The sequence below is a fragment of the Pinus tabuliformis genome, chromosome J (assembly GCF_031772625.1).
Source record: "Pinus tabuliformis cultivar Carrire ecotype Pingquan chromosome J, CPIR1, whole genome shotgun sequence".
Classification (NCBI taxonomy): domain Eukaryota; kingdom Viridiplantae; phylum Streptophyta; class Pinopsida; order Pinales; family Pinaceae; genus Pinus; species Pinus tabuliformis.
The window spans coordinates 1,301,721,572-1,301,731,587 of record NC_142295.1 but is presented as its reverse complement, the minus strand read 5'-3'; positions in this window follow the sequence as shown (position 1 = coordinate 1,301,731,587).

The window sequence follows — 10,016 nt, the reverse complement described above, 5'->3', positions numbered from 1 at the left end:
ATATTTAATACTCCAGACTCAATCAAGGCTCATCTAAGCAGAACTTTAGGATTCAGGCAGGGGGGACTTCCTACAAAGTACCTGGGGAATCAGTTAGATATAAACCCCACTCGGATGAAAAATTGGCAGAATGCTATAGAAAAAATTAAGAACAAATTGGCAAGTTGGTCGTTCAGATTGTTGAACATTGCTAGCAGAATAGTCCTTTTGAAATCTATCCTGGAATCGATACTTATTTACCCATTATCCATTATGGCGGCCCCCAAAGGGGTTTGCACAAAAATGAAAGAAATATTTGGGAAATTTATCTGGGGTGGACCAAATCAACAAAGTAAATGGGCTCTCGTTTCGTAGAAAAGTATAATGAAAAGAAAAGAGGAAGGGGCTCTAGGTCTGAGAGACCCAAAGATGCTAAATAAGGTGTTGGGAGCAAAATTATGGTGGCAGTGGATGCAAGGTGGAAATGATCTATGGAAGAGAATATGGACTCAGAAATACAATATGCCTACAACAACAGCGAAAAGATTGAGAGCTGATGGAATCCCAAAAGGATCTTCAATCTGGGAATTGGCTAGCCAGAATAGGCATATAGTAAACAATTATGATTTCTGGGAAATACGCAAAGGAAGTAGTGCTAGATTCTGGGAGGAGGGATGGCAACAACGAGACAAATTGACTGAGATACAAACTCTGCAAGAAGTACAACATAAAGAGATCAGGGAAGGATGGAAATATGTAAGGGACTATTGGAAGAAGGAGAGACCAATGAAATATGGAGAGTCTGGAGAAAGCCAAAAGAATGGTACAAAAATATAAACCAAGAGTTGGGGAAAATATACGCCGGGTTAGAATCGAGGAAGATAAAAGCGCGATGAGGGATGGACATTCTCAGATGGTGTAAAGCAATGAAAGGAACCTTTACAGTAAAAGAAGCCTACTATTTGACAATGCATCAAGAGAGAGAGGAAGAAACTACAGGCTGGAGAATTATATGGGATAACAGGTGGTGGCCGAAGATAACAATATTCGCATGGTTGGTGGGCAAAGAACGAATTCTAACATGGGATAAAATCCAGAAGAGGGGTTTCTATGGACCTTCGAGATGCAGTCTATGTAACAAAGGAATAGAAACCCAGGAGCACATACTGAATAATTGTCTTTTTGCCCGATATCTATGGGAAGACATTAGAACACTCTTTGGAAAGTCAAATAGAGACCCCAACAGTATTAAAAATACTATTATGCAATGGGGAAAATGAAAATTCTCTTGTAGAGTGGTGAGAAGAATATGAAATTTTTCAGTAGGTTTCGTAATATGGTCTCTGTGGAAAGAACGAAATAAAAGGATCTTTCGGGAGAAAAGCAACCAACCTGCAAGAATCTGGGAGGAAATATGAAAATCTATGAAAGAAACAGTTTTGTCTGGAGCCTGAGAAGAGGAGGATTGGAAAACGAATCAGGAGGAAAGGAGAATAGTATCTAAATTAAATTTGGATTTTAACATGATCTACCCCAAAAAAGAGAATCAGATGAGAACTCAAATTCAGAGTCCTAACCAGTTTAGATATCCCAGAGAAAATTTCATCAAGTTGAACTCTGATGGGGCTTCCAAAGGAAACCCAGGGCCGGCAGGCTTTGGGGGTATCTTTAGGGACAGCGAGGAAAATACAAGGTGAGTGTATGCGGAATGGGGGGGAGAAATGATGAATAATGAAGCAGAGCTATGGGTAGTGCATCAAGGATTAAGAATAGCAGTGAGGAATAGATACATGAATTTGGAGATAGAAGGCGACTCGCAAGTAACAATAGAGATGTTCCGTAAACTAAATTATGGAAAGAGCTGGGAGTAGGTTGCTAAAAGATGGAGGACACCAGGGATTATCCAAGATGTAACAGAGTTACTAAGGAGAATTGAATATAAAATTATTAATCATCCAAGGCGAAAAGGAAATAAGGCCGCAGACCTCTTGGCGAACTGGGGGAGTAATGAATCGAATAGAAGAATGGACAACAACTGGTCTACAATAGAGAATAACTCGAGATGGGCAAAGCTTAAAAACATAATCACCCAATATCATAATGAATCTACTACCAGATAAAGAGGAGATCAAATGACTCCCGATCGGGATGAGAACGACGACATATTAATTAATAAATGCACATCAGGTAAGAAAGCATGACCGAGAAGGAGGAGTTCAGGTTATGATGAACAAGGACAAGTGGATCACCATGAGGGATATCATATCAAGACAAGCGGATGATAGAATTGCGATGGAGGAGATGGGATCTGTCAGGGTGTCAGAGATAAGATAGGAGCATGATAATACGGAGAAAACGCGAAGAAAGGTGAACAAGGAGACAGCCAACAAGCGACGAAAGAGGAGGGCAAGTAAAATAGAGAAGAGATGGTGGAAACAGAGGAATAAGAAAGGTTCATGCAGCCAGACAAGGAGAATTAGTAAGGAAGTGACGAACATAGTGCGAAGAAGCAGGGCGATCAGGGCTCTGGAAGAGAGAACAAAAATATAGAGGAGGGCGACAAAGCGTAAGGAAAACTCGGTAGAGGGGATCAGAATGGCTTGGAGAAGATGGATGAGGAGTAATGAAGAGGGAGGAAATCGACGTCAAGGGGGCTGAGAGGAAAAGGGAAAAGGAATAATAGAGGGTGCCACAGCGAAGGAAATTTTCATGGTTTAGGATGATTTAGAGGAGGATGTTGAGATGTTTGACTCAGACGGGGAGGAAGGAGGACTAGGGAGTGAATGGACAGGTGGGGCGGTAAAGATGGGGAGGTCTAAGGTTCAAGAAAGTTGGAAAGAAGATGAAAGGGGTAGCCAGGAACGAGAAGGAGGGGAATGCGGAAATCCATCAGGTGTAAAGAGAGGGCGAGGCAGAGGGAGTTATAGGAGAAGGGGAGGTGCAGGAGGGAGAAGTGGACAGGACAGAAGAGGGGGCAGAGGAATGGTTGGAAATAGGGAAGATCGCACAACAGGGTCTGTTCGAAGGATAAGGAAATCCATAGGTAAAAAAGTTCAGTATGCTGAAAGGGCCTACTACAAAAATACTAATCAAAACATCAGAAGGATTATTCAGCAGCTAGAAGAGGAGGCAATTCAGGGACAGTCAGACTCAGAATTGGAAGACTGGGAATATCTCCTCCCGGATCCAGGCAACACACGTGGACGCATGACATTATATAAACAGACCCTTCATGTCTATTGGGTAATGAAGAGACTACTAGCTAAGGCTATGGAACAAGTAGCCATGGAAATGGCAGAATTATCTCAGGGTATTCCAAACCTGAAGACGGAACTTCGGAACATTCAAATCACCTTGATCATGCAGGACAAGAAGATAGACGAAATACAACAACAGTTAAAAGCCAGTGGTTTGGGTATCAAGAAGGAGATGGAGCAGAAGGCAGGCACAACGGATCAGTAGAAGAAGACATGATAAATAGAGGTTTTTATAAAAAACTTTTGAATTACAACTAGTTAATTGCAGTCTCTTTTTGTAATCTAGAATGTAGACAAGAAACCGTTATAATTTCTATAAGTGTGTAGCGTATAAAGCATGGAAAGACAGAATTAGAACCTTTTATTTTTGGGTGGCTATCAAAAACTTGAGGTGGCCAATAAACCCGGTTTCCCCTCAAGGCGGGTTGAGGCCACCACGACTATGTAGTGGTTTCAATTCAAGATAATAGAAAAAGAAGGTCTCTCCTTAGCGTACAAAAAAAACTATAAAATTATAAAGTTGAATTAAACTATAAAATTATGATGGTTTACAAGCTCATGGTATTTCATAACCTATGGTATTTGTTACCATGAATCCTATTTAAAGGCTTGATGAAATCTATTAAGGAATGCAATAATAGCACGTTAGATCCATCTTAACTCTCGACCTGATCATCTCCACACTTGTTAGATCCATATTTGAGATGGACCTATGTTATATATGGTTGCCTAAATTAAAGATTGTAATAAAAATAAAAAGTTATAAAATTAGTAATAGCAATAAAAGTTGAGTTAGTTCAATTAGTTATCTATAAATTTGTTTTTTTATTTCTATAAAATTACAAACAATTTTCATAATATGCTTTATATTAAAATAAATTAAAATAATAATTATTCATATTGGTAACTATAATATTTCTAAACTCCATGTTTGACATTAATTAATAACATATAATTTATCTTAGACCCAATTATTATAGCTCCAAATCTGTTATGAAACCAGCTCAAGAAAAGACAGAAAAGATAGATCAACGCCTTAGAATTCAGCCTCTTTGAGGGGACAACCTCCTTTACATTACATAAATGAAAAATTCTTGGATGATTCAAATGACAAAACCTCCTTTCTATATATAGGAGTCTATGGAGTCACAATATAATCCAGCCGACCTAACAATAATAATATAAAGCCACAAAAATAACAATAGAGGGATTGTATGGGCACATTAACAACAATATGGGGGTAATGGGGGCACAACAATATAAATAAGGGGTATAACTACAATAGTAATGGGGTAATTACTAGTATTATAGGGACCCAACATGCCCCTCTCCTTCAAAAAAGTGTTGTCCTCAACGCTTGAGTAGTTCTGGATACTTCTGCATAAAATTCTCATCCTCCCATGTGGAATCTTCAGTGGATAAGTTCTTCCACTTGATAAGGTACTCCGAAATTGATCGATTTCGTAGCTCTCGAGTTCTTGTTTCTATAACTGCTTCCGGTTCCAATATAATTTTTCCTTCCTCGTCAAGTTCTGGCAATATTGTTTGAGCTGGGAGCTTGTCGCCTATAACCTTCTTTAAGCATGAAACATGGAAAACTGGGTGGAATCGAGAAGCTGCAGGAAGCTCCAATTTGTATGCCATAGTACCAATCTTTTGCAACACCTTGTATGGACCATAATAATTTGGTGATAATTTATTATCCTTCTTAGCTTGCTTGAGGGACATTTGCTTATATGGTTGTAGCCGTAGGAATACCCAATCACCTACATCAAAACTTCTTTCACTGCGATGTTGATCTACATGTTGTTTCATTCTATTCTGTGCCAACGCAAGGTTATCCTTTAAGAGTTGGAGGACTTGTTGTTGATGTTCGATGTGATGTTCCACTGCCTGAACCTTAGGATTTTCTCTTAAATATGATGTGATGGATGGTGGTTGATACCCATAAAGTGCCATAAATGGGGTCATTTTTGTTGTTGTATGAAAGGAAGTGTTATACCACCATTCAACCAGAGGCAACCATTTGACCCATTGTGCCTGTTTATCAAATACAAAGCAAGAAAGATATCCTTCCAAACATTTGTTTACTATCTCAGTTTGCCCATCATATTGAGGATGATAAGATGAGCTATGAGCTAACTGAGTACCAAGACAAGAAAATAATTGTGTCCAAAAATTTCCAGTGAAAATGGGATCTCTGTCACTTACAATAATCTTTGGGTTTCCATGTAGCTTTTTAATTGTTTCCATAAATGCAGTAGCAACTGTACTGGCTTTAAATGGATGTGATAATGCACAAAAGTGTGCATACTTGGTAAGTCTGTCAACTACCACCATGATGACACTCTTTCCCTCAGACTTGGGTAAACCTGTGATAAAATCCATTGATACCTCCTCCCAACATTGGCTTGGAATGGATAAAGGTTGTAATAGACCCGGTGTCTTAATTGTTTCAACTTTATTTTGTTGGCAAACCAAACATTCTGCCGCAAACTTTTGAATATCTGATTTAAGGCCATCCCAAAAAAATTCCTTCTTAACCCTGTGGTAAGTTTTTAAAAATCTTGAGTGCCCACCTAAGGGAAAAGTGTGCAATTCCATAAGAATCTTTTGTTTTAGCTGGGAATTCTTACAGAGGTATAAGCGATCTTTGTACCATAACGAATCATTTTTCCAACTAAATGTATCAAACGTACTGGAATCTTGTTGTAGCTTTTGAATAAGTGCCCACACTTCTTTGTCATTCTTCCATTCCTCCCTTGCGTCATTTATCTAATCTAGTTGGATGATAGAAATAGCGCACAACAATGCTTCCACATCCTCATCCTTCCTTGAGAGTGCATCTGCCACCACATTTTGCTTCCATTTTTTGTAGATGATTTCAAAATCATAACCCAACATCTTTGTGACCCACTTTTGTTGCTCTTCAGAGGATAATCTTTGTTCTAAAAAGTATTTAAGGCTATCATGATCCGCTTTTACCTTGAAGTGTCTTCCCATTAGGTAGGGTCGCCATTTCTTAAGTGCATGGAGTATTGCCAACATTTCCTTCTCATAAATAGCTTTTCTTAGAAACTTTCCCTTGATTGTATGACTTTCAAAGGAAATGGGTCTTTCATCTTGCATTAGAACAGCACCAATTCCATTTCCTGAAGCATCACATTCCACAATAAAGGTTTTTGTGAAGTCCGGTGTAGCTAAGACCGGTGCTTGGCACATTGCCTTTTTAAGATGTTCAAAGGCCTTTGTTGCTTCCAGAGTCCATGAAAATGCGTCTTTCTTCAATAATGTCGTTAGAGGTGCTGCTATTCTCCCATAATTCTTATCAAACTTGCGATAATACCCTGTTAACCCAAGAAATCCGCACAAATGCTTTGTGGATGTGGGGATTTTCCATTCCTTAATGGCTTTAATTTTGGTAGGGTCTACCTCAACTCCTTCATGAGATACAATATGACCCAAATATTCCACCTCCTGGACTCCAAAGAAACATTTGGATCTTTTGGCATATAATTGTTTCTCCTCCAATAGTTGTAGCACCCTATCAACATGTTCAACATGATCCTTCCAAGACTTGCTGTAGATAAGTATATCATCAAAAAATACTAACACAAGTTTTCTAAGGAATGGTTTGAAAATTGAATTCATCAAACCTTGAAATGTTGAAGGTGCATTGGTAAGGCCAAAAGGCATGACCAAAAATTCATAATGACCCTCATGAGTTCTAGATGTCGTTTTTGGAATGTCTTCAATCTTCATTCTGATTTGATGATATCCTGAACGAAGATCCAACTTGGTGAAGTAAATTGATCCATGCAATTCATCCAGTAATTCATCAATGACAGGAATGGGGAACTTATCTTTAATAGTGAGCTTGTTGAGCTCCCTGTAATATAGACACATGCGCCATGATCCATCCTTCTTGTGCACTAATACTACTGGAGCAGAGAAAGAACTTTGACTCGGTTGAATTATACCAGCCTCTAGCATTTCTGCAACCATACGTTCAATTTCACTTTTTTGGACATAGGGATATCTGTACGGCCTGATGTTTGGAGGAACACTTCCTGGAATCAGATGAATAGCATGATCATGATCACGCATAGGTGGGAGACCTTTGGGAGTCTCAAAAACCTTGGAATGATTGTCCAGGACTTTTTGGAGATCTGGAGAAATAGATGATTCTAATGTGGAAACAACTAGCGAACGTAATTGTGCAATTACACCCCTTTGCTCCTTTTTTAGAAGCTTTTTCATAACATTAGAGCTGATTATCTTTCCTGGTTTCCCTAAAATACCCCTTAATTCAACTTCCTTTCCTTCCACAGAAAATTTTATGAAAAGTTCTTGAAAATTAAAAGCTATTGTACCCAAGGATTGTAGCCATTGGACTCCTAGTACAACATGAGCACCTCCCATTGGAATGGAAAGCATTGGGCTAGTCAATACATATTCTCCCATGGATAGCTTGATATTACGGCACTCTCTAGAGCAATTTATTGTTCCTCCATTTGCAATCATCACTTGACACTCTGGTGATGGATATAGGAAGCAATTCAATTCTTTTGCTACCCTACAATGAATAAAATTGTGGGTGCTTCCTGAATCAATTAACACTATCACCTTTTTCTTCTTCATTTGTCCTTCTATCTTGATCGTTTGAGGAGTGGTAATTCCCGCCAATGCATTACAAGATATGGTCGGATTTATTTATTCTTCATCTAGGCTTTGTTCCTAGAGCATATCCTGTTCTTTTGACCTTTCTTGCTCCTTTTCTTCTTCCTCTTCACAATCTATGTAGAATCATTTCTTCTCAGTACACTTATGACCTTTAGTGTATTTGCTATCACAACTATAACAAAGCCCTTTTGCTCTTTTTTCTTCCAATTGTTGTGGTGTCAACCTTATAGGTTGTGGAAGACTAGGGGAAACTACACTTCTGTATTTATAGTTGTGAGTGGTATTCTTCCTGGTTGCCATAATTTTTCTTTCCATTTTTCTTGCTAACCTGAATGCCTTCTCTAATGAATCAGGTTCCCAAAGTCAAACATCATGTTGGATATTATCCTTTAAAGACCCTATGAACACATCAATCCTATGCTGCTCTGGAATATCTTTTACCCTTATGTTCAATTTTTGGAACTCCTCAATGTGCTCCATTATTGAACCCTTTTGTTTGAGACTTATCAATTGGCTAAAACAAGTGTTGCTTTTTGTATCCTCATAATGTGCTATCAATTCTTCCGTAAAAATTGCCCAAGTGATAAATTGTTTACGAGAACAAAGCCATTGATACCATACAAATTGATTTGGTTCCAAATATAAAGTTGCAAATTGATCCATGTGGCGGGATCCTTGCCATCAAACTTCCTCATATCGATTTTTGGAATATGGTGGGTCTTCGATCCAACATTAGAGTCTATGGAATCATGATTAACATTTCTTTTGTTCACATCATGAGTTTCCTTTACAACCTTTTCAGCATTAGTAAGTATTTCTTGTAGAAAATTTGTCAAATCTGTCTTCAAATCTGCCATGTCTATCTTCAAATCTGTCTTCAGATCATCCATCTTAGCTTCCATGCCCTTTATCTTAGATTCCACGCCATTTATCTTAGCATCTCTTAGCTTTTGTGAGCGTGACATTTGTTGCACTTGTTCTTGTAATTTTGATATATCATGTAGCATTTCTTCCTCCTCTTCATGAGTCATGCTAGAGCTTTCAGGTTCCTTACTAGGTGTTTTCATTTTCTTTCCTCAGGGCATCAGTTACCGATAATAATGTTTTACTATGCCCTTTGAATTCCTTCAATCCAAGCTTATGCAAAAATAAAAAATAAAAACTACACACCTTTTTTTTACTTTGTAGAAGCCTGATATTGAATATGATGTATCTCTGTAATTTCAAATCATCCAGTTCTAAAATTCTGACCTGTAGTATCTTTTTATGTCCTCTTTCCAATGCCACTAGTCTGATCCAAATTGGATTCTCCAAGAAATAGTTATGCACAATCTCCCGCAGTGACCCGATTATAGACTAGTTCAATAGAGAAAACTTGTATGAAGTGCCACGTGTCACTGTTTCAACCTTTGACTCTGAAGAATATATAAACGAAAACTATAGCCTGTCCTCTTTCTGTACCTTCTCACGAAATTTCAATCGGATGCTCAAAAAGAAAGTTATGACGATTTTCCCCAGGTCACCTGTTTTGAGTGTAATTCAGGAGTCTGCAAAAAGACCAACTTCCTGAGATCATATCTCCGAAAATATCGCGCGAAAAGCTCTGAAATTCGGATCCAAGGTTCAGCACGATTTCTTCTCAAATCGGTTTTTTTTGCGACTTCTGAAACGTCACAGAAAAATAGTTATAGTGAAAATTCCACAATGACCTGTTTGGAGCAGCGAAACCCTAGAATCCAAAGCTCTGATACCAAATGTTATGAAACGAGCTCAAGAAAAGATAGAAAAGATAGATCAATGCCTTATAATTCAGCCTCTTTGAGGGGAAAACCTCCTTTACATTACATAAATGAACAATTCTTGGATGATTAAAATGACAAAACCTCCTTTCTATATATAGGAGTCTATGGAGTCACAATATAATCCAGCCGACCTAACAATAATAATATAAAGCCACATTAATAATAATATGGGCACATTAATAACAATATGGCGGCAATGGGGGCACAAAAATATAAATAAGGGGTATAACTACAATAGTAATGGGGTAATTACTATTATTATAGGGACCCAACAAAATCTCACTCTTATGGTTTG